The following is a 26,655-nucleotide window of genomic DNA, read 5'->3' as shown; positions in this document are numbered from 1 at the left end:
GAGACAGCCTGAGTAAGGTGTCGTCCGTTGTGCCAGAGTGCAAAAATCTATAAGCCATAAAGCACTCACAAGAAGATAGTACAGTGAGATCTAAAATACAATATAATCTTAATGTCCGTTACCGCTGTTAACAGAGATTATCTAAAAAACATTTTTGCCACATCCAAGATGGCGCCGCGGCACGGATGGAGGCCTAGTGCGCATGCGCTAGTTCAATCAGTGGCCGGAGGCTCTGGATTGGCTGACAGGAGTGACTGAATGTTATGGCGCGCAGACATGCGCAGTAGGAGCAGGGGAACGCCGATAACAGCGGTTAGCTCCATGTGGTGTGCTCTGTATGCGGCGGGGTAAGATTAAGATATAAATATAAATATGATAAGTACAGAAGATTGATCAGATGAGACTAATATCTAAAGGAACCAATGATAGTAAACAAAACGGACATGAGGATATATGATCACTATATCACTGTAAGCACAATGCACTTTAATAATGGCACAAACAATGTATATGCACGTAATATGTATTTATTTATCTATATATGTAACAATGTTTATGAACAATTATGTAAATGATGGTAGATTATGCCTATAAAATCACTGCTATTGGTACCACTCACTGCTTGAAAAAGGCTCAGTGTGAGCCAAAACGTTGCACAGAAATGTGGGCTGAATAAATCCCTCTTGTTTTCACCTTCATAAGTATCTGGAGTGCTGCCTTCCTTTTTGCCTTTTTGTATAAAATTGGGTGGAGAAACGGACTACTCGACCCAGGAGGCCTGGCACCCATTGGTGAGCATTGTGCTGTTCCAATTCTATTTTCTATATATATACATATATATATATATATATATATATATATATATATATATATATATATATATATATATATATATATATATACAGTTAGGTCCATATATATTTGGACAGAGACGACATTTTTCTAATTTTGGTTATAGACATTACCACAATGAATTTTAAGCAAAACAATTCAGATGCAGTTGAAGTTCAGACTTTCAGCTTTCATTTGAGGGTATCCACATTAAAATTGGATGAAGGGTTTAGGAGTTTCAGCTCCTTAACATGTGCCACCCTGTTTTTAAAGGGACCAAAAGTAATTGGACAATTGACTCCAAGGCTATTTCATGGACAGGTGTGGGCAATCCCTTCATTATGTCATTCTAAATTAAGCAGATAAAAGGCCTGGAGTTGATTTGAGGTGTGGTGCTTGCATTTGGAAGGTTTTGCTGTGAAGTAAACATGCGGTCAAAGGAGCTCTCCATGCAGGTGAAACAAGCCATCCTTAAGCTGCGAAAACAGAAAAAAAAAACATCCGAGAAATTGCTACAATATTAGGAGTGGCAAAATCAACAGTTTGGTGCATCCTGAGAAAGAAAGAAAGCACTGGTGAACGCATCAATGCAAAAAGACCTGGGCGCCCACGGATGACAACAGTGGGGGATGATCGCAGAATAATCTCCATGGTGAAGAGAAACTTCTTCACAACAGCCAACCAAGTGAACAACACTCTCCAGGAGGTCGGCGTATCAATATCCAAATCTACTATAAAGAGAAAACTGCATGAAAGTAAATACAGAGGGTTCACTGCACGGTGCAAGCCACTCATAAGCATCAAGAATAAAAAGGCTTGACTGGACTTTGCTAAAAAAAAACAACTAAAAAAGCCAGCACAGTTCTAGAAGAACATTCTTTGGACAGATGAAACCAAGATCATCCTCTACCAGAATGATGGAAAGAGAAAAGTATGGTGAAGGTGTGGTACGGCTCATGATCCAAAGCATACCGCATCATCTGTAAAACACGGCGGAGGCAGTGTGATGGCTTGGGCATGCATGGCTGCCAGTGGCACTGGGTCACTAGTGTTTATTGATGATGTCACACAGGACTGAAGCAGCCGAATGAATTCTGAGGTATTCAGACCCACACTGTGTGCTCAGATCCAGCCAAATGCAGCCAAACTGATTGGTCGTCATTTCATACTACAGATGGACAACGACTCAAAACATAAAGCCAAAGCAACCCAGGAGTTTATTAAAGCAAAGAAGTGGAATATTCTTGAATGGCCAAGTCAGTCACCTGATCTCAACCCAATTGAGCATGCATTTCACTTGTTAAAGACTAAACTTCAGACAGTAAGGCCCACAAACAAACAGCAACTGAAAACCACCGCAGTGAAGGCCTGGCAGAGCATCAAAAAGGAGGAAACACAGCGTCTGGTGATGTCCATGAGTTCAAGACTTCAGGCAGTCATTGCCAACAAAGGGTTTTCAACCAAGTACTAGAAATGAACATTTTATTTAAAATTATTTAATCTGTCCAATTACTTTTGGTCCCTTTAAAAACAGGGAGGCACATGTTAAGGAGTTGAAACTCCTAAACCCTTCATCCAATTTTAATGTGGATACCCCCAAATGAAAGCTGAAAGTCTGAAATTCAACTGCATCGGAATTGTTTTGTTTAAAATTCATTGTGGTAATGTCTATAACCAAAATTAGAAAAATGTTGTCTGTGTCCAAATATATATGGACCTAACTGTATATACACAGTTGAAACCGGAAGTTTCCATCCACTAGATAAAAAGACACATCTGCACGTTTTTCTCAATATCTGACATGAAATCAGAATAACCTTTCCCACTTTTGGTCAATTAGGTGTCATGATTCTCAATGGCGAGAGAACACAGCCCAGCACACACGAGAACCAGCTCCTGGAAGATGGAAACTACACTGACCATGAACTAAACCCGCCGCACAACTAGAAGTGGCCGGGCAGCATGCCTACGCTTTTTTTATCCCTAGATGCCCAGCGCCAGCCGGAGAACTACCCAATCCTAGCAGAGGAAAAGACAGTCCTGGCTCACCTCTAGAGAAACTTCCCCAAAAGGCAGACAGAGGCCCCCACACACATTGGCGGTGATTTAAGATGAAATGACAAACGTAGTATGAAAATAGGTTTAGCAAAATCGAGGTCCGCTCACTAGATAGCACGAAGACAGAAAGGGCACTTTCATGGTCAGCAGAAAACCCCATCAAAACACCATCCAGAAATTACTTTAAGACTCTAGCATTAACTCATAACACCAGAGTGGCAATTTCCGCTCACAAGAGCTTTCCAGACACAGTAACGAAACAGCAGCTGTGAACAGGAACAAAATGCAAAAACACACAAGGACAAAAGTCTAACTTAGCTGGGAGTTGTCTAGTAGCAGGAACAAGCACAGAAAGGCTACTGATTACATTGTTGACCGGCATGAAACTGACAGAGGAGCAAGGTCACATAGCGACTCCCACATCCTGATAGGAGCAGGTGAACAGAGGGGACGATGCACACAAGTTAAATTCCACAAGTGGCCACCGGGGGAGCCCAGAATCCAATTTCACAACAGTACCCCCCCCTCAAGGAGGGGGCACCGAACCCTCACCAGAACCACCAGGGCGATCAGGATGAGCCCTATGAAAGGCACGGACAAGATCGGAGGCATGAACATCAGAGGCAGTGACCCAAGAATTATCCTCCTGACCGTATCCCTTCCATTTGACCAGATACTGGAGTTTCCGTCTGGAAACACGAGAGTCCAAGATCTTTTCCACAACGTACTCCAACTCACCCTCAACCAACACCGGAGCAGGAGGCTCAACGGAAGGCACAGCTGGTACCTCATACCTGCGCAACAATGACCGATGAAAAACATTATGAATCGAAAAGGATGCAGGGAGGTCCAAACGGAAGGACACAGGGTTAAGAATCTCCAATATCTTGTACGGGCCGATGAACCGAGGCTTAAACTTAGGAGAAGAAACCCTCATAGGGACAAAACGAGAAGACAACCACACCAAGTCCCCAACACAAAGCCGAGGACCAACACGACGATGGCGGTTGGCAAAAAGCTGAGTCTTCTCCTGGGACAACTTCAAATTGTCCACCACCTGCCCCCAAATCTGATGCAACCTCTCCACCACAGCATCCACTCCAGGACAATCCGAAGATTCCACTTGACCGGAGGAAAATCGAGGATGAAACCCCGAATTACAGAAAAACGGGGACACCAAGGTGGCAGAGCTGGCCCGATTATTGAGGGCGAACTCCGCCAAAGGCAAAAAAGCAACCCAATCATCCTGATCCGCAGACACAAAACACCTCAAATATGTCTCCAAGGTCTGATTAGTCCGCTCGGTCTAGCCATTAGTCTGAGGATGGAAAGCAGACGAAAAAGACAAATCTATGCCCATCCTAGCACAGAATGCCCGCCAAAATCTAGACACGAATTGGGTCCCTCTGTCAGAAACGATATTCTCCGGAATACCATGCAAACGAACAACATTTTGAAAAAACAGAGGAACCAACTCGGAAGAAGAAGGCAACTTAGGCAAGGGAACCAGATGGACCATCTTAGAGAAACGGTCACACACCACCCAGATGACAGACATCTTCTGAGAAACAGGCAGATCCGAAATAAAATCCATCGAGATGTGCGTCCAAGGCCTCTTCGGGATAGGCAAGGGTAACAACAATCCACTAGCCCGAGAACAACAAGGCTTGGCCCGAGCACAAACGTCACAAGACTGCACAAAGCCTCGCACATCTCTTGACAGGGAAGGCCACCAGAAGGACCTTGCCACCAAATCCCTGGTACCAAAGATTCCAGGATGACCTGCCAACGCAGAAGAATGAACCTCAGAGATGACTCTACTGGTCCAATCATCAGGAACAAACAGTCTACCAGGTGGGCAACGATCAGGTCTATCCGCCTGAAACTCCTGCAAGGCCCGCCGCAGGTCTGGAGAAACGGCAGACAATATCACTCCATCTTTAAGGATACCTGTGGGCTCAGAATTACCAGGGGAGTCAGGCTCAAAACTCCTAGAAAGGGCATCCGCCTTAACATTCTTAGAACCCGGTAGGTAAGACACCACAAAATTAAACCGAGAGAAAAACAACGACCAGCGCGCTTGTCTAGGATTCAGGCGCCTGGCAGACTCAAGGTAAATTAAATTTTTGTGGTCAGTCAATACCACCACCTGATGTCTGGCCCCCTCACGCCAGTGACGCCACTCCTCAAAAGCCCACTTCATGGCCAAAAGCTCCCGATTCCCAATATCATAATTCCGCTCGGCGGGCGAAAATTTACGGGAAAAAAAAGCACAAGGTCTCATCACGGAGCAGTCGGAACTTCTCTGCGACAACACCGCCCCAGCTCCGATTTCAGAAGCGTCGACCTCAACCTGAAAAGGAAGAGCAACATCAGGCTGACGCAACACTGGGGCGGAAGAAAAGCGGCGCTTGAGCTCCCGAAAGGCCTCCACAGCATCAGGGGACCAATCAGCAACATCAGCACCCTTCTTAGTCAAATCAGTCAATGGTTTTACAACATCAGAAAAACCAGCAATAAATCGACGATAAAAGTTAGCAAAGCCCAAAAATTTCTGAAGACTCTTAAGAGAAGAGGGTTGCGTCCAATCACCAATAGCCTGAACCTTGACAGGATCCATCTTGATGGAAGAGGGGGAAAAAATGTATCCCAAGAAGGAAATCTTCTGAACCCCAAAAACACACTTAGAACCCTTCACACACAAGGAATTAGACCGCAAAACCTGAAAAACCCTCCTGACCTGCTGGACATGAGAGTCCCAGTCATCCGAAAAAATCAGAATATCATCCAGATACACAATCATAAATTTATCCAAATAATCGCGGAAAATGTCATGCATAAAGGACTGGAAGACTGAAGGGGCATTTGAAAGACCAAAAGGCATCACCAAATACTCAAAATGGCCCTCGGGCGTATTAAATGCGGTTTTCCACTCATCCCCCTGCTTGATTCGCACCAAATTATACGCCCCACGGAGATCAATCTTAGAGAACCACTTGGCCCCCTTTATACGAGCAAACAAATCAGTAAGCAGTGGTAACGGATATTGATATTTAACCGTGATTTTATTCAAAAGTCGATAATCAATACACGGCCTCAAAGAGCCGTCTTTCTTAGACACAAAGAAAAAACCGGCTCCTAAGGGAGATGACGAAGGACGAATATGTCCCTTTTCCAAGGACTCCTTTATATATTCTCGCATAGCAGCGTGTTCAGGCACAGACAGATTAAATAAACGACCCTTAGGGTATTTACTACCCGGGATCAAGTCTATGGCACAATCGCACTCCCGGTGCGGAGGTAGTGAACCAACCTTGGGTTCTTCAAAAACGTCACGAAAGTCAGACAAGAATTCAGGAATCTCAGAGGGAATAGATGATGAAATGGAAACCAAAGGTACGTCCCCATGAGTTCCTTTACATCCCCAGCTTAACACAGACATAGCTCTCCAGTCGAGGACTGGGTTATGAGATTGCAGCCATGGCAATCCCAGCACCAAAACATCATGTAGATTATACAGCACCAGAAAGCGAATAACCTCCTGGTGATCCGGATTAACACGCATAGTCACTTGTGTCCAGTATTGTGGTTTATTACTAGCCAATGGGGTGGAGTCAATCCCTTTCAGAGGTATCGGAGCCTCCAATGGCTCCAAATCATACCCACAGCGTTTGGCAAAGGACCAATCCATAAGACTCAAAGCAGCGCCAGAGTCGACATAGGCGTCCGCGGTAATAGATGACAAAGAACAAATCAGGGTCACAGATAGAATAAACTTAGACTGTAAAGTGCTAATTGAAACAAACTTGTCAGGCTTCTTAGTACGCTTAAAGCATGCTGATATAACATGAGTTGAATCACCACAATAGAAGCACAACCCATTTTTTCGTCTAAAATTCTGCCGCTCGCTTCTGGACAGAATTCTATCACATTGCATATTTTCTGGCGTTTTCTCAGTAGACACCGCCAAATGGTGCACAGGTTTGCGCTCCCGCAGACGCCTATCGATCTGAATAGCCATCGTCATGGACTCATTCAGACTCGCAGGCACAGGGAACCCCACCATAACATCCTTAATGGCATCAGAGAGACCTTCTCTGAAAATCGCCGCCAGGGCGCACTCATTCCACTGAGTAAGCACAGACCATTTGCGGAATTTTTGGCAGTATATTTCAGCTTCATCTTGCCCCTGAGACAAGGACATCAAGGCCTTTTCCGCCTGAAGCTCTAAATGAGGTTCCTCATAAAGCAACCCCAAGGCCAGAAAAAACGCATCCACATTGAGCAACGCAGGATCCCCTGGTGCCAATGCAAAAGCCCAGTCTTGAGGGTCGCCCCGGAGCAAGGAAATTACAATCCTGACCTGCTGTGCAGGGTCTCCGGCAGAGCGAGACTTCAGGGACAAAAACAATTTGCAATTATTTTTAAAATTTTGAAAGTGAGATCTATTCCCCGAGAAGAATTCAGGCAAAGGAATTCTAGGCTCAGACATAGGTGCATGAACAACAAAATCTTGCAAATTTTGTACCTTTGTGGCGAGATTATTCAAACCTGTAGCTACACTCTGAAGATCCATTTGAAACAGGTGAACACAGAGCCATTCAAGGATTAGAAGGAGAGGAAGAGAGGAAGGCTGCAGTATAGGCAGACTAGCAAGTGATTCAATTAAGAGCACACTCAGAACTAGAGGGAAAAAAAAAAAAAAAATTGTAGCAGACTTCTTTTTTCTCTCCTTTCTCAGCCAGTAATTTAACCCTTTTTTGGGCTGGTCAAACTGTCATGATTCTCAATGGCGAGAGAACACAGCCCAGCACACACGAGAACCAGCTCCTGGAAGATGGAAACTACACTGACCATGAACTAAACCCGCCGCACAACTAGAAGTGGCCGGGCAGCATGCCTACGCTTTTTTTATCCCTAGATGCCCAGCGCCAGCCGGAGAACTACCCAATCCTAGCAGAGGAAAAGACAGTCCTGGCTCACCTCTAGAGAAACTTCCCCAAAAGGCAGACAGAGGCCCCCACACACATTGGCGGTGATTTAAGATGAAATGACAAACGTAGTATGAAAATAGGTTTAGCAAAATCGAGGTCCGCTCACTAGATAGCACGAAGACAGAAAGGGCACTTTCATGGTCAGCAGAAAACCCCATCAAAACACCATCCAGAAATTACTTTAAGACTCTAGCATTAACTCATAACACCAGAGTGGCAATTTCCGCTCACAAGAGCTTTCCAGACACAGTAACGAAACAGCAGCTGTGAACAGGAACAAAATGCAAAAACACACAAGGACAAAAGTCCAACTTAGCTGGGAGTTGTCTAGTAGCAGGAACAAGCACAGAAAGGCTACTGATTACATTGTTGACCGGCATGAAACTGACAGAGGAGCAAGGTCACATAGCGACTCCCACATCCTGATAGGAGCAGGTGAACAGAGGGGACGATGCACACAAGTTAAATTCCACAAGTGGCCACCGGGGGAGCCCAGAATCCAATTTCACAACAATTAGGATTACCATAATTATTAATATTTGCCAAATGCCAGAATAATGAGAGAGAATGTTTTAAGGTATTTTTATTATTTACTGCAAAGTCAAAATCTTACATACACTAAGATTACTATGCTTTAAACAATTCTGGACTGCCCATATGATGATGTCATGTGTTTGGAAATTCTGTTTTTTGGCAACATCTGAGTTAATTAGAGACACACCTGTGGATGTATTTTAATGCACACCTGAAACACACTGCTTCTTTGTGTAGGATCATGGGAAAGTCTAAGGAAATCAGCCAAGATATCAGGAAAAGTATTGTAGACTTGCACAGAGTCTGACTCATCCTTGGGTACAATTTCAAGATACCTAAAGGTGCCTCATTCATTTGTACAATTATATGCAAGTCGTGTCTGTATTCTCTTTTGCTTCCCCCCTGCTCAGGAGCTGTGATATGATCAGACCATGTTCCTGCACGGTCAGACACAGCCATTACACAGTACACAGCAGGGGCACATTTATAAGATTATCTCAGCACAGGAACATTTTATTTAAACTCATCCAATTGTGGAAATTATTATTATTCCAAGATTTATTGATTAAAATGAACTTTTGTTCTAGGGAAAACTCTTTTAAGGGCTTCAGCTATTAAATACACTGATATTTAAAAATATTAAAACCATTGAAAGGTGCATTGGGTAACAATGGGTAACCTTGATTACCCAGTGACAATAGATTGCTAATAAATATACATAATAAATACAAATATAACATCTATGAAATATGTATCAATGTAAGTATCAATGTGTGTAAATAATGTATCAATCCTGTAATTTCCATAATTCCACGTCTTTTACTTCTTGATGCTGCAATTTCAATGTCAGGAGGTGTATAAATCTGCAGTTTTATATTAAGGACCACATGGACCTCATCATTGTCTTGAGGGAGTCCAACTCATTTGGTATCTGATGATGCATTTTTATCTGATACCTCACATTGCCATATAAGACCATCCCCTCAGACACATATGGTATAAGACACAGGTATGAAATATTACCTTTTTATGGCCCTAAACTAGGGAAGGACTGAATCTGTAATTCAACGCTTGTATTTGAAAACACTCAGGCCCATGTTGTCCCCAACTGTTCTCCAGATGGTGGTCTGTATTACAAATATTACTCTGCCTGGAAGTAATCAGGATTTACTACAACAGCAATATCACCAATAATAATGTTATGTTAGATTTATTAATGCTTTCACACAATGATTACATAACACCACATGTGACAGAATAATGCTATCAAGCTTATCATTAAAGTTTGTACACCCTGAGTACATTTTCTGCAAGTAGAAGTGCACCCTGCCAAATCCTAATAGAGTGTAATTTGCACATTAGTAGGATTCAGCTTTGCATGCAGATTCCAGCAATTGTTATGGCTCTGCATGTATGCGACTTGCATACTTGCTTTCACGTGCTGACTAGAGACTCAGCTGCTTCGTTTAAAGTTCTATTTTACTCGACATGTGACTTGTGATTTCGTGACAACTGTTGTAATCAGCAAGAAGAGCCGAAGCCTGACAGTCTGCATATTACACATAGTTATGATTCGGCTAGCTGCAACCCTTGCCGGCAATCTCCTTATGAGCGTAAACCCTTATAACAAACTTGACTGTACAAATATTGCAATGTAATAGACAAGTGATACCACCAGTCAATAACCATATATTACCAGCATGTGCAGTAGGGATTATACCATTACATTGATCATTAAGAAAAACCTTGGTACTAAAACTGATATTAGCACCATACATATAATAGCAAAATCAGTTCTACACCAGTGCTCTGCAGACCATACAAGTGTATACCGTACAGATACTCACCAGTGATGTTCTCGATGATCGTAGTGATTGATCTTTCCTTCTCTTTTCCATTCAGCCCAGACCGCCATAAGCATTTCTTCCATCCATAAATGATCCCTGCAAAATGTAACGAAGAGGCATCTTTGTCATATCACTTTTCTAACATCGTTCTCACATTTCACCACCTCCTCACAAGCCATATGGTGCTATAACCAGTGCCCTACACAGTAATAATAACCCTCTGTGGATCTACACAGTAAGAATGTCCCCTCTGTATTTCTACATAGTAAAAATGCACCCATATGCTTCCTTACACTTAGACAGCACCATATAGTAATAATGTCTCTAGCGCCTCATAATAATGATCCTCTCTGTGCTTTCTTATTATAATAATGACCCCTTACCTCCTTATAGTAAAAATATCCCCTCATGTGCTGTCTTATATTAATATTAGCAATACTAATACCCGTTTGCTTCCCTACAATGATAATGTTTCCCTGTCCCTCTGTGTCACCTTAAAATAATAACCCCTCTGTGCCTCCTTTAATAATAATAATAATAATAATAATAATAATACCATTTTCCTTTCTTATAAGAACAATAATAACAATGACCCATTATCTTCTTATAATAATAATAATAGTCACCTCGGTGCTTTTGTAAGACAATAATACCCTTGTGCTTCCTTATAATGATTCCCATTGTGCCTCCATATAATGATGCCCCCAAAGGCCCCTGATGGCCATCACAGCCTCTAAGCCCCTCACATCCCCCAAAACAGTGAGATAGCTTCCATAGCCACCAGCACCCAGCTATGCCCCATAGTCCCCTATCTATATTATGATGCCCTTTAGCCTTGCTTTATATAATATGATGCCCTCACAACCCCCTACACCCCGTATGATTCACCATAGCCACATATGCACAGTATGATGCCCCATAGCCCACCTATAAACAGTATGATGTCCCATAGCCCACCTATAAGCTGTATGATGACTCATAGCCCCTTTAACACAATATGATGCTCATAGACCTCTTATGCACAGTATGATTCCCCATAGCCCACCTATAAACAGTAAGATGCCCCATAGCCCACCTATAAACTATTTGATGACTCATAGCCCCCTTTACACAATATGATGCTCTGTAGCCTCACTTATACAATATAATGGCTCATAGACCTCTTATGCACAGTATGATAACCCTTAGCCTTATATATACACGATGAAGCTCCAAAGCTTCTTATAATCCCAGGCCCAATAATAATAATAATGAAAAAAAGCTTATACTCCCCCAATCCTGGTTCCCTGTCCACTGCAGCCTTCATCTTCTCATCCAACTTATCTCGCAGTGGGCCGGCGTGGGCAGCTCAAAACAGTGATGTCATTGCGGAGCCCGATGTCCCCTGCATTATGCCGTCTTCCAACAAGCCGCAAACCAGAAGTAGATTGCATCCTGCTAAAGTAACTGGCGGAGGAGGAAGTCGATGGCAACTGTTACCAGTGTCACCATCCTCAGGATGTCAATACTGTTAAGTTTGCGGCCCGATGCAAAGACCAGTCAATCTGGCAATTGTCAGATTTGCCCAATGACTAGGGTGGCCCTGCTCTGCACCATTCTGCAGTGGTACAATGCTTTACAATTGTTATTGGTAAGAGTCTGACATTTTTGAATGTGAATTTGACAGATAGTAGATAACAGCATATAACACCTGTCAAGTAAGTAGATCATACAATAATTTTTTTGGGGGTATTTTTCTTTGTGCTTGTAAATGCTCTGTATAAAATCCATATGTGTTACACATAAAGTTGTCTTCCAATGGGAAAATTCCAAAAATGAGTCAGGCTTGACTACCTGTAAACAATGTGCATTGCTTGCAGGCATAATTAGTTCTGTTCTGCACTGTTGCCATGTTTCCGTTTTTCTTTGCAGGGAGACCAAATAAGGGATTCGAGAGGTCTTTTGTGTTACAATAAAATGCCATAATAGCAGTTAGACAAAAAAAATCTCTAGTGGGAAATAAAGGTTTTTTTGTGAAAAAGCTGAAATATGTAACTTCCTTCCCCTTACAAGACTATTGCTCAACTGAGGGTTTTCTATACTGAATACAAGAAATTACAATGGAAGAAAATAAATACATGTGTTGCACAACTTCTCATAGATCACATCCTAGTTGTGGTGTAGTGACCCCTGTGGCAGCTAGGGGGTGCTGTGTGTGCGCTGCAAGATGCACTTGGAGGCATAATTGTGATGAAACAAAGTCCGGCAGTGTTGTAAATGGCCGGTATGTGTCGCAGAGGTGCTCTGCGCTGTAAGCCCAAAATGATATGGTTATGCTGGGACTTATAGTTCCACAAGAGCTTGTTATGTTTACTTATAAGGGCGGGCTTATAGGGTTAGCTGGTGAGCTGGGCGGGACTGGCTAACCACACACACTTCCATCTAGGGGAGTGGTAATTACTATATAATGTGACTAAGGGATAGTCACATGGTCTTGGAGTCTGGACCTGTATGGTCTATGCCGGAAGGTCCTGGAAGCCTGTGTTGGAAGTCCTAGAGAGTAGGATTCCTGAAGAGCACATGGCAGAGCTCTGGACCTAGTACATGCCGGTGTGTGGAACGGATGGAGATCCGTGTATGATACTGACCGGGGTCAGTGAGAAACGTCTGAAGGATACCTCTGTGGAGGAGAGGTATCTGAGAAACCTGTGCGGCACCAACAGGTAACGGGAAGGAACCGTGTGATACTGACCGGGGTCAGAGAGAGAGAGACATTGTGTGTGGGGCACCTCTGAGGCCAAGAGGTGTCCAGGAACCCGTGAAGGTTGCCAACGGGTAACGGTCTGAAAACCGTGTATGATGCTGACCAGGGTCAGAGACGAACTGTGGTAAAGCTGAATATATGCAGACGGTGTTCAAACTGTTACCGGGTACCTGTGGATGTGGTTTATGTTATGGAGAAATAAACCTAAAAGACTGTGTTTTGATAGAAAACCGTGCCCGAGTGCGTTATTCCTATGCCAAGCGAGTGTCCCTCAAGACACATAGTAGGCACTATGCTACAATTGGTGCTCGAATGCGGGCAAACGGTTCTCTAAGAAGCACATCTGTTGTGAACTATATTTCTTGGCTCCCTCTTGTGGTCACTAGCGGTATTACACTTGGATCATCTTTCTCCAGGTTGGTACCCACCTGGTTCGTTAGGCCTTGGGTGTTCCTATTTAGACTTCCTGGAAACTCAGTCTAGTGCCTGGAATCGATGTAGTCAGTCTATGTCTGTTTGCTCCTGACTTCTGGTCTCCTGTTCTTTGCAAGATAAGCTAAGTCCTGCTTTCTTATTTTTGTTTATTCGCTTTGCTTCTATTTTGTTCCAGCTTGTTCATAATGTGATTCCTGATTTTTGCTGGAAGCTCTAGGGGGCTGATATTCTCCCCCCACACCGTTAGTCGGTGGGGGGGTTCTTGGATTTTCAGCGTGGATATTTTTGTAGGGTTTTTGCTGACCATATAAGTCTCCTTCCTATTTTCTGCTATTAATTAGTGGGCCTCTCTTTGCTAAATCTAGTTCATTCTTACGTTTGTCTTTTCTTCTTACCTCACCGTTATTATTTGTTGGGGGCTTGTATTATAACTTTGGGGTCCTTTCTCTTGAGGCAAGTGAGGTCTTATTTTCTCTGAAAGGGTTAGTTAGTTCTCCGGCTGGTGAGAGACGTCTAGAATCAACGTAGGTACGTTCCCCGGCTACTTCTAGTTGTTGTGCTAGGATTAGATATAAGTTCAGCCAAGTTACCACCTCCCTATGAGCTGGTTTTTGTGTTTGCGGACTTAGCTGGAACTTCTGAGATCCTCTACCACTAGGATCATAACAGTATTCCAGGCCGAAAGTGAATATTTATTGCATTGCAGAAGCGGGATTAAAAGAAAAGAAGTTCTGAGTTTTTTTTTTTTTTTCTTCTTCCCCTTTTTCCTCTGAGTGGCTTGAAGCTCTGCTGCAGACATGAATGTTCAGACTCTGATTACTAGTGTGGATCAGCTTGCTGCACGAGTGCAGGGCATTCAGGATTTTGTTATTAGTAGTCCTATGTCAGAGCCTAAGATACCTATTCCTGAGCTTTTCTCTGGTGATCGATTTAAATTTGGGAATTTTAGGAATAATTGTAAATTGTTTCTATCTTTGAGACCGCGTTCGTCTGGAGACTCAGCTCAGCAAGTTAAAATTGTAATCTCTTTCTTGCATGGCGACCCTCAGGATTGGGCTTTTTCATTGGCGCCAGGAGATCCGGCATTGGCAAATATTGATGCGTTTTTTCTGGTGCTCGGATTGCTTTATGAGGAGCCCAATCTTGAAATTCAGGCAGAAAAAGCGTTGCTGGCTATCTCTCAGGGCCAAGATGAGGCTGAAGTGTATTGCCAAAAATTTCGGAAATGGTCCGTGCTTACTCAATGGAATGAGTGTGCTCTGGCCGCAAATTTCAGAAATGGCCTTTCTGAAGCCATTAAGAATGTGATGGTGGGTTTTCCCATTCCTACAAATCTGAGTGATTCTATGGCTCTGGCCATTCAGATAGATCGGCGTTTGCGGGAGCGTAAATCTGCTAATCCTCTGGCAGTGTTGTCTGAACGGACACCTGACTCAATGCTATGTGATAGAATTCAGACTAGAACTGAACGACAAAATCATAGACGTCAGAATGGGTTGTGTTTTTACTGTGGTGATTCTGCACATGTTGTCTCAGCATGCTCTAAACGCCTAACAAAGATGGTTAGTCCTGTCGCCATTGGTAATTTGCATCCTAAGTTTATTTTGTGTAACTCTAATTTGCTCATTGTCTTCCTACCCTGTAATGGCATTTGTGGATTCAGGTGCTGCCCTGAGTCCTATGGACTTGTCGTTCGCCAAGCGCTGTGGTTTTGTCCTGGAGCCTTTGAAAAATCCTATTCCTCTTAGAGGAATTGATGCTACGCCATTGGCGGAGAATAAACCGCAGTATTGGACACAAGTGACCATGTGTATGACTCCTGAACATCGGGAGGTGATTCGTTTTCTTGTTCTGCATAAAATGCATGATTTGGTCGTTTTAGGTCTGCCATGGTTACAGACCCATAATCCAGTTTTGGATTGGAAGGCAATGTCTGTGTCAAGTTGGGGTTGTCAGGGAATTCATTGCGATTCCCCGTCGGTGTCTATTGCTTCTTCTACTCCTTCTGAAGTTCCGGAGTATTTGTTGGACTATCAGGATGTATTCAGTGAGTCCAGGTCCAGTGCCCTTCCTCCTCATAGGGACTGTGACTGTGCTATAGATTTGATTCCTGGTAGTAAATTTCCTAAGGGACGATTATTTAATTTATCTGTACCTGAGCATGCCGCAATGCGTTCTTATATAAAGGAGTGTTTGGAGAAGGGACATATTCATCCATCCTCTTCCCCTCTTGGTGCGGGATTCTTTTTTGTAGCCAAGAAAGACGGGTCTTTGAGACCTTGTATAGACTATCGGCTTCTGAATAAAATCACGGTCAAATTTCAGTATCCTTTGCCACTATTGTCGGACTTGTTTGCTCGGATTAAGGGTGCCAAGTGATTCACCAAGATAGATCTTCGTGGTGCGTACAACCTTGTGCGCATTAAGCAGGGAGATGAATGGAAAACTGCGTTTAATACGCCCAAAGGTCATTTTGAGTACTTGGTGATGCCTTTTGGGCTTTCTAATGCTCCTTCAGTGTTTCAGTCTTTTATGCATGACATCTTCCGGAAGTATCTAGATAAATTTATGATTGTTTATCTGGATGATATTCTGTTTTTTTCTGATGATTGGGATTTTCATGTAAAGCAGGTCAGGATGGTGTTTCAGGTTTTGCGTGATAATGCTTTGTTTGTGAAGGGCTCAAAGTGTCTCTTTGGAGTGCAGAAGGTTTCCTTTCTGGGTTTCATTTTCTCCCCTTATACAGTAGAGATGCACCCAGTCAAGGTCCGAGCTATTCATGATTGGACTCAACCCACGTCTGTTAAGAGTCTTCAGAAGTTCTTGGGTTTTGCTAATTTCTACCGTCGTTTTATTGCTAATTTCTCTAGCGTTGTTAAACCTTTGACGGATATGACCAAGAAAGGTTCTGATGTGGCTAATTGGGCTCCGGCAGCCGTGGAGGCTTTCCGGGAGCTGAAGCGCCGGTTTACTTCGGCGCCTGTTTTGTGCCAGCCTGATGTCTCACTTCCCTTTCAGGTTGAAGTGGACGCTTCTGAGATCGGTGCAGGGGCTGTTTTGTCGCAGAAAGGCTCTGGTTGCTCTGTGATGAGACCTTTTTTGCTTTTTTTTCTAGGAAATTTTCGCCTGCGGAGCGGAACTATGATGTTGGTAATCGGGAGTTGTTGGCCATGAAGTGGGCATTTGAGGAGTGGCGTCATTGGCTCGAGGGAGCTAAGCATCGTGTGGTGGTCTTGACGGATCACAAAAATTTGATGTATCTCGAGTCTGCTAAGTGCCTGAATCAGAAACACATGGGCCACTTGCACATTGAACAAGTCTGTAGGAACCTGTTCACACCACCAGAAAACTTGAAGACAAAAAAGAGCACAGTGAGGTCAAAAATACTCTGTTGTAAAAAAAATCACAGTAATCAGCAAGTGCTAGTCAAAAGATGTAAAGAAAACGGTATTTAGTTGATACGTTTTTTTGCAAAAAAATGTATACTAAGCTGCTCCACCAAATCGTCAAGGTATACCCTTATAGAGCAGTCCTAACTAATGTATAGAATCCCTATCTGATGTATAAGGGTATACCATGACGATTTGGTCTTCAAGTTTTCTGGTGGTGTGAACAGGTTCCTACAGACTTGTTCAATGTGCAAGTGGCCCATGTGTTTCTGGTTCTATAATTGTTCTCTTGTTTCTACAAGACTGGGGAGTCCACCACTCCTCTGTGGGTCATTTGCATTTAAGCTGTTCCATCCTGCATGTCCACATGGATAGTCCTTCTCAGAACCCTGCTTATACAGGTACTATACAGATGATCAGGTTTTAAATACATCAGATAGGGATTCTATACATTAGTTAGGACTGCTCTATAAGGGTATACCTTGACGATTTGGTGGAGCAGCTTAGTATACATTTTTTTGCAAAAAAAACGTATCAACTAAATACCCTGTTTTCTTTACATCTTTTGACTAGCACTTGCTGATTACTGTGATTTTTTTACAACAGAGTATTTTTGACCTCACTGTGCTCTTTTTTGTCTTCAAGTTTTCTGGTGGTGTTAACAGGTTCCTACAGACTTGTTCAATGTGCAAGTGGCCCATGTGTTTCTGGTTCTATAATTGTTCTCTTGTTTCTACAAGACTGGGGAGTCCACCACTCCTCTGTGGGTCATTTGCATTTAAGCTGTTCCATCCTGCATGTCCACATGGATAGTCCTTCTCTGAACCCTGCTTATACAGGTACTATACAGATGATCAGGTTTTAAATACATCAGATAGGGATTCTATACATTAGTTAGGACTGCTCTATAAGGGTATACCTTGACGATTTGGTGGAGCAGCTTAGTATACATTTTTTTGCAAAAAAATGTATCAACTAAATACCCTGTTTTCTTTACATCTTTTGACTAGCACTTGCTGATTACTGTGATTTTTTTACAACAGAGTATTTTTGACCTCACTGTGCTCTTTTTTGTCTTCAAGTTTTCTGGTGGTGTGAACAGGTTCCTACAGACTTGTTCAATGTGCAAGTGGCCCATGTGTTTCTGGTTCTATAATTGTTCTCTTGTTTCTACAAGACTGGGGAGTCCACCACTCCTCTGTGGGTCATTTGCATTTAAGCTGTTCCATCCTGCATGTCCACATGGATAGTCCTTCTCTGAACCCTGCTTATACAGGTACTATACAGATGATCAGGTTTTAAATACATCAGATAGGGATTCTATACATTAGTTAGGACTGCTCTATAAGGGTATACCTTGACGATTTGGTGGAGCAGCTTAGTATACATTTTTTTGCAAAAAAACGTATCAACTAAATACCCTGTTTTCTTTACATCTTTTGACTAGCACTTGCTGATTACTGTGATTTTTTTTACAACAGAGTATTTTTGACCTCACTGTGCTCTTTTTTGTCTTTAAGTGCCTGAATCCTAGACAGGCTCGTTGGTCGTTGTTTTTCTCCCGTTTTGACTTTGTGGTCTCGTACCTGCCTGGTTCGAAGAATGTGAAGGCCGATGCTCTTTCTAGGAGTTTTGTGCCTGACTCTCCGTGAGTCTCAGAGCCAGCTGGTATTCTTAAAGAGGGAGTAATCTTGTCGGCCATTTCTCCTGATTTGCGTCGTGTGTTGCAGAGATTTCAGGCTGGTAGACCTGACCCTTGCCCACCTGATAGACTGTTTGTTCCTGATAAATGGACCAGCAGAGTTATCTCCGAGGTTCATTCCTCAGTGTTGGCGGGGCATCCTGGGATTTTTGGTACCAGAGATTTGGTGACTAGGTCCTTTCGGTGGCCTTCCTTGTCGCGGGATGTGCGTTCTTTTGTGCAGTCCTGTGGGATTTGTGCTCGGGCTAAGCCTTGCTGTTCTCGTGCCAGCGGGTTGCTTTTGCCCTTGCCCGTCCCGAAGAGGCCCTGGACACACATTTCCATGGATTTCATTTCAGATCTTCCGGTGTCTCAAGGTATGTCTGTCATCTGGGTGGTGTGTGATCGCTTTTCCAAGATGGTCCATTTGGTGCCCTTGCCTAAGTTGTCTTCCTCTTCTGATCTGGTTCCTTTGTTCTTTCAGAATGTGGTTCGCTTGCATGGCATTCCTGAGAATATCGTGTCTGACAGAGGATCCCAGTTTGTGTCCAGATTCTGGCGATCTTTTTGTGCTAAGATGGGCATTGATTTGTCGTTTTCATCTGCCTTTCATCCTCAGACTAATGGCCAAACGGAGCGAACGAATCAGACGCTGGAGGCTTATTTGAGATGTTTTGTTTCTGCGGATTAGGACGATTGGGTGACCTTCTTGCCATTGGCTGAGTTTGCCCTCAATAATCGGGCTAGTTCCGCTACTTTGGTTTTGCCATTTTTCTGCAACTCTGGTTTTCATCCTCGTTTTTCCTCGGGTCATGTTGAACCTTCTGACTGTCCTGGGGTGGATTCCGTGGTGAATAGGTTGCAGCGGATTTGGAATCATGTGGTGGACAACTTGAAGTTGTCACAGGAGAAGGCTCAGCATTTTGCCAACCGCCGCCGCGGTGTGGGTCCCCGACTTCGTGTTGGGGATTTGGTTTGGTTATCTTCTCAGTATGTCCCTCTGAAGGTTTCCTCTCCTAAGTTTAAGCCTCGCTTTATTGGTCCTTATAAAATTTTGGAAGTCCTTAATCCGGTGTCTTTTCGTTTGGATCTTCCGGTGTCATTTGCCATTCACAATGTGTTCCATAGGTCTCTGTTACGGCGGTATGTTGTGCCTGTGGTTCCTGCTGTTGACCCTCCGGCTCCGGTCTTGGTTGAGGGCGAGTTGGAGTACGTGGTGAAGATCTTGGATTCTCGTCTCTCTAGACGGAGGCTTCAGTATCTGGTCAAATGGAAGGGCTATGGTCAGGAGGATAATTCCTGGGTGGTCGCCTCTGATGTTCATGCGGCCGATTTGGTGCGTGCCTTTCACGCTGCTCATCCTGATTGCCCTGGTGGTCTTGGTGAGGGTTCGGTGACCCCTCCTTATAGGGGGGGTACTGTTGTGAACTATATTTCTTGGCTCCCTCTTGTGGTCACTGGCGGTATTACACTTGGATCATCTTTCTCCAGGTTGGTACCCACCTGGTTCGTTAGGCCTTGGGTGTTCCTATTTAGACTTCCTGGAAACTCAGTCTAGTGCCTGGAATCGATGTAGTCAGTCTATGTCTGTTTGCTCCTGACTTCTGGTCTCCTGTTCTTTGCAAGATAAGCTAAGTCCTGCTTTCTTATTTTTGTTTATTCGCTTTGCTTCTATTTTGTTCCAGCTTGTTCATAATGTGATTCCTGATTTTTGCTGGAAGCTCTAGGGGGCTGATATTCTCCCCCCACACCGTTAGTCGGTGCGGGGGTTCTTGGATTTTCAGAGTGGATATTTTTGTAGGGTTTTTGCTGACCGTATAAGTCTCCTTCCTATTTTCTGCTATTAATTAGTGGGCCTCTCTTTGCTAAATCTAGTTCATTCTTACGTTTGTCTTTTCTTCTTACCTCACCGTTATTATTTGTTGGGGGCTTGTATTATAACTTTGGGGTCCTTTCTCTTGAGGCAAGTGAGGTCTTATTTTCTCTGAAAGGGTTAGTTAGTTCTCCGGCTGGTGCGAGACGTCTAGAATCAACGTAGGTACGTTCCCCGGCTACTTCTAGTTGTTGTGCTAGGATTAGATATACGGTCAGCCAAGTTACCACCTCCCTATGAGCTGGTTTTTGTGTTTGCGGACTTAGTTGGAACTTCTGAGATCCTCTACCACTAGGATCATAACACACATCTACGGTGCTGGCTGAGCCAGAGGAGTCGACGGTCTGACAACCGTGTGTTATGCTGATCGGGATCAGTGAGATAAAGAGTGTTTGTGCAGTAATGCCTGTAACTCGGCGGGGTTACGAAGGTGACAAGCGTCTTGCTGTAACTCGGCGGGGTTACGAAGGTGACAAACGTCTTGCTGTGGATCGGCGGGTCCACGAAGTCTGCGGTGGAGCCGTCCAGAGCATTGTGGAGTGCGGCTGCACTTGCAGCAAGAGGTTCAGCAGCGGCTTGTGATTGCCAGCAGGAGCTGGTGAAGTGTTGAGAAGAAAAAAAAACAACAAAAAAAACATTTTTTTTCCTTCTTTCCTTGCAGACTCTTAAAGGGCCGGTGCGACCCAAAGAGACGTGGTTTTTTTTTCTCTGTACTGTGTGAACTGGTACTGTTGGGTGCACCCCAGGGAAGGGGTGGTGTCCCTAAAGGGTAGCATCCCCAAAAATGGGGCGGAAAACCCAAACAGGGATGGTTGCAAAAAAAGGGGTGGAGTACCAAAAGGGGGCGGTATCCCAAAAGGGAGTAATTGCCCAAAAAGAAGTGGTAACCCTAAAGGGGGTGGAATCCCAAAAGGGAGCGGTAACCCGGGGAATACCAGTGTCCAAAAAAGGGGCGGAGCCTCCTGAAGTTAAAGGGGTGGCACAGACCGGTGGTCCCCAGGGGAAATTGTATTATGCAGGTCCTTGTTATACTGTGGATTGCTCAGCTAATGGTTTATCACGACAGTGCTCCTTTTTGTTGGATGGAGAATGTGTGATAGGACTGATAGACCCAGGGAGTAAAGCGACTTTGCTGAGAACCCCTTCTGAATGCACTGTGTTACCTGGGTTAGGGACAAGAGTGACTGTCACAGGTGGGGACGTTAAAGGACATTTGGCAGCCTGCCTCTACATTGACATGACAGAGGAGTCCACGTATCACGATGTAAGAGTAGTCCCTGACTTACTGTACACTATGGTAATAGGGCGAGATTTGGAAACCCAGTGGGACTGGTGGATAAAAGGGAAAGTGTCTGTGGAATTAATGTGTATGAAAGTTAATGCAGAGAATGCACCCCCTATAGTTGACAGTCCTCAGTTAGGCGTGACCGAGGAAAATGGTGGACGGTCCCGACTTATGGACATAACATCACCTGATGTGTGCCACAATATGACTGTTAGTGATGTGGTAGATAAAACGTGTGGAGCGGACACCCGGAAAGAGTGTGACTTGGGCGTTCACCATACTGTGGGGTATGACACAGACTATGCGGGTGACTGTGACTCTGAGGAAGTAAGGGAGTACAGTAAAGAAGAACCCCACCAGAAAGAAAAGTCCTCCCGTCGCCGGAGACGTAAAGGATGCAAAGAAGTGGTACCAATTGCACCTTGTGAAGAAGTGGAGGAGGCCACCAAAGGAGTGGGCCCTGAAGTAGGTTGCACCTCGCATGATGAAAGCTCAGCCAATCCAGAGTATGGAGGGAGCGAGCTAAGCATGGTCCAAGAGGCTGTGGATACCCGTTTGAAGCAAGAGGAGCTTCGGAGACAGGCCGCTGAGTGTTGTGTGAGTGCCTTAGAGAAAGAGGTGGCGGAGCTCAGAGGTCGCCTGAAAGAAAGCCAGTCAATGTATAAAGCAGCCTGGGAGAAGGTGGAGCGGCAGGTGTCTATCCTGGCCAAATGTCTGGAAGCTGGTGATGTTCAGAGGGAGTTGGCTCTGAAAGCTGAACAAGATGGGTGTCTAATGACAGCTGAAGAGAAGGAGAGGTCCTTGTTAAAATGTATGATAGACGTACCTGAAGACCTGAGAGAGGCCTGTGCCAGGGAGTCTATGCATGAAGGTTTCAAGAAGGCTGTGGGGGCGTGTAAGGTAAACTGGACCCCAGGAACAAGTCAGTTAGTGATACTGTCCACAACTGACGTCACAGCTAAGAGGGTAGCTACCCTGAGTGACATGCACCTGAGATATGTACGTACAAAATGGATGGCCCAATTGCAGAATGAAGAAGCTGCTAGACGACTGGAGCATGTGAGGAAAGCTCGGAGTCTTCGAGAAGATGTAATACAGGTACCCATTTCTAGGGTGAAGAAAGTCATTGGAAGGAATGGTCAAGCCATGCAAGAGATGGTGGATAAGTCTGGAGTGGTAAGGATGAGAATACCTGGTGTCCATGAAGACCAAATACCACGAGAAAAGGGTATGGTTCCCTTCTTCGTTGTTGGAACTGTGGAGAGTGTTAGCAAAATACGGACTCTGCTGGAGTATCGCATGGTATATCTGAAGGAAATGGAGCAGTTAAGTGTTGAAGGACGGCGCCTTACAGGACTGCTGCGCCCAGTTGATGGAAGATGGCGGCCACTTTCGACCCGAAATATGGACAAACAAAGGGGTGGAAGTACCCAGCCTGAAGGAAGAGTTAGAGGCAGTGACTCCTCAGTTAGTTCAGGGCTGAGTGACTTTCGTGGGAGACCTGGTAGCAGACGTGTTGACAAAGAGTCAGTCAAGACCGGTCGTATGGGTGCAAGTGGATTGCGACGCCAGATTGACTATGTTACCCAAAGCCAACTGAGACGGTCCTCTCGACTGGTAGGACAAGGTGACTTGCGTACCCGGTCTCGAGATCCTGGGTGTGTGACAAGTGTTCAACCCTACGGGTTTGAACAGAGGGGGGGGAATATGTGGTGTAGTGACCCCTGTGGCAGCTAGGGGGTGCTGTGTGTGCGCTGCAAGATGCACTTGGAGGCATAATCGTGACGAAACAAAGTCCGGCAGTGTTGTAAATGGCCGGTATGTGTCGCAGAGGTGCTCTGCGCTGTAAGCCCAAAATGATATGGTTATGCTGGGACTTATAGTTCCACAAGAGCTTGTTATGTTTACTTATAAGGGCGGGCTTATAGGGTTAGCTGGTGAGCTGGGCGGGACTGGCTAACCACACACACTCCCATCTATGGGAGTGGTGATTACTATATAATGTGACTAAGGGATGGTCACATGGTCTTGGAGTCTGGACCTGTATGGTCTATGCTGGAAGGTCCTGGAAGCCTGTGTTGGAAGTCCTAGAGAGTAGGATTCCTGAACAGCACATGGCAGAGCTCTGGACCTAGTACATGACGGTGTGTGGAACGGATGGAGATCCGTGTATGATACTGACCGGGGTCAGTGAGAAACATCTGAAGGACACCTCTGTGGAGGAGAGGTATCTGAGAAACCTGTGCGGCACCAACAGGTAACGGGAAGGAACCGTGTGATACTGACCGGGGTCAGAGAGAGAGACATTGTGTGTGGGGCTCCTCTGAGGTCAAGAGGTGTCCAGGAACCCGTGAAGGTTGCCAACGGGTAACGGTCTGAAAACCGTGTATGATGCTGACCGGGGTCAGAGACGAACTGTGGTAAAGCTGAATATATGCAGATGGTGTTCAAACTGTTACCAAGTTCCTGTGGATGTGGTTTATGTTATGGAGAAATAAACCTAAAAGACTGTGTTTTGATAGAAAACCGTGCCCGAGTGCGTTATTCCTATGCCAAGCGAGTGTCCCCCAAGACACGTAGGAGGCGCTATGCTACATAGTTCATACTGTAGCTTGGATCTCCCACTGTAAAGAGTGAAGTAAAAGATAATGGAACATAACTTCATACTTACAACTCTACAATTATGCAATGATTTTTTTATATGGATAGAAACAGTTATTTTATTTGTACACATACAGAAAACTCAATTCTCAATTCTGGAAAAAAGACATTTTGTTGTATGCAACTGTACAAGGCAAAGTAAAAAACTCTGTGGGTAAGGCTTTCACATTTTCACTTTCTTAGTACTTCTGTTGATCTTGTATGGTAAGATCTGCAACACTCTTCATCTCCTCAAACTGCCAGAACTTTGGAAGAAATGTGATGGACAATATCACTGGGATCTATCAGGGTTGTTTTGGAGACACTTGAAGACAAATTTGGCAAAAAATGAAAGACTTAGACGTGTTCCCAAGTTTGAAAGTCATCTCCTATCTGAGGGATAGGGAATAACTTTCTAATTGCTTATGATTCCCTCACCAATCCCAAGAATCGAGGCTCTTTCCCCGGTTAAATGAAATGTACATCGATAATGCGCACTCCATTCATTCTAACAGGAGCACTGAAAAATCATCTGAGCGCTGCACTTGATAATTTCTGGCACTCCCATTAAGAGTGAATTAAGCAGTAGTGTGCATGATCGATCTTCGCTCCATTAACCCCGAGCAATTCAAAGGGATCGGTGGAGTTCAGGGCAGTCGGACCTTTAGTAATCGGAAAGTTATTCCCTTTCCGGTGGATATGGGATAATATTTAAACTTTAAAACACCCATAATGCTAATACTGACAAAATCTAACAAAGAGAAGCCAAGTGTCACATTGAACATAATTACACTAAAATCTCAATGTAAAAGGTTCACTCAACCATGAAAAATATCAGAAGCCTGCTCTCTGATGTTTCAACAGTGTGTAAGATGGTGCGCACATACAGTATGGGGTATTGTCCCATTCAGCAAAAACTGTGAGACACATTTTGATGACAGTTTTACCCATTTCTAGTGTTGAGCGATACCGTCCGATACTTGAAAGTATCGGTATCAGAAAGTATCGGCCGATACCGGCAAAGTATTGGATCTAATCCGATACCGATACCCGATACCAATACAAGTCAATGGGACTCATGTATCGGACGGTATTCCTGATGGTTCCCAGGGTCTGAAGGAGAGGAAACTCTCCTTCAGGCCCTGGGAACCATATTAATGTGTAAAATAAAGAATTAAAATAAAAAATATTGCTATACTCACCTCTCCGACGCAGCCTGCACCTTACCGAGGGAACCGGCAGCGTTGTTTGCTTAAAATTTGCGCTTTAACTTCCTTACGTGAAGTCCTGGCTTGTGATTGGTCGCGCGCCGCCCATGTGGCCGCGACGCGACCAATCACAGCAAGCCGTGACGTAATTTTAGGTCCTTCAGTATTTTAAAATTACGTTCCGGCGTTGTGATTGGTCGCGTCGCGGTCACATGGGCGACGCGACCAATCACAAGCCATGACGTCACGGGAGGCAGGACACGCGCGCATTTTAAAATGCGCGCGTCTCCTGCCTCCCGTGATGTCACGGCTTGTGATTGGTCGCGTCGCCCGTGTGGCCGCGACGCAACCAATCACAGCAAGCCGTGACGTAATTTCAGGTCCTTCAGGATTTTAAAATTACGTTCCGGCGTTGTGATTGGTCGCGTCGCGGTCACATGGGCGACGCGACCAATCACAAGCCGTGACGTCACGGGAGGCTGGACACGCGCGCATTTTAAAATGCGCGCGTCTCCTGCCTCCCGTGACGTCACGGCTTGTGATTGGTCGCGTCGCCCATGTGACCGCGACGCGACCAATCACAACGCCGGAACGTAATTTTAAAATACTGAAGGACCTAAAATTACGTCACGGCTTGCTGTGATTGGTTGCGTCGCGGCCACATGGGCGGCACGCGACCAATCAGAAGCCGTGACGTCACGGAAGGAAGGAAAAGCGCGCATTTTAAGCAAAGAACGCTGCCGGTTCCCTCGGTAAGGTGCAGGCTGCGTCGGAGAGGTGAGTATAGCAATATTTTTTATTTTAATTCTTTCTTTTACACATTAATGTTGTTTCGATACCGATACCCGATACCACAAAAGTATCGGATCTCGGTATCGGAATTCCGATACCCGCAAGTATCGGCCGATACCCGATACTTGCGGTATCGGAATGCTCAACACTACCCATTTCCCTAAAATGTAAAATCAGGGCTAAAACTACATTTTTGTGGTAAAAATGTAATTATTGTTTCTTCACCGCCCATTGGTATAAAATTCTGTGACCCACCGGTGGTGTCAACATGATCACTGCACTCTTAGATGAAATCGCTGAGAGATGTGATTTGTAAAATGGGGTCAACTAATGGGGGTTCTGCTG

Source organism: Ranitomeya variabilis, chromosome 2, assembly GCF_051348905.1.
Source record: "Ranitomeya variabilis isolate aRanVar5 chromosome 2, aRanVar5.hap1, whole genome shotgun sequence".
Lineage (NCBI taxonomy): Eukaryota > Metazoa > Chordata > Amphibia > Anura > Dendrobatidae > Ranitomeya > Ranitomeya variabilis.
This window is presented reverse-complemented; position numbering follows the sequence as displayed.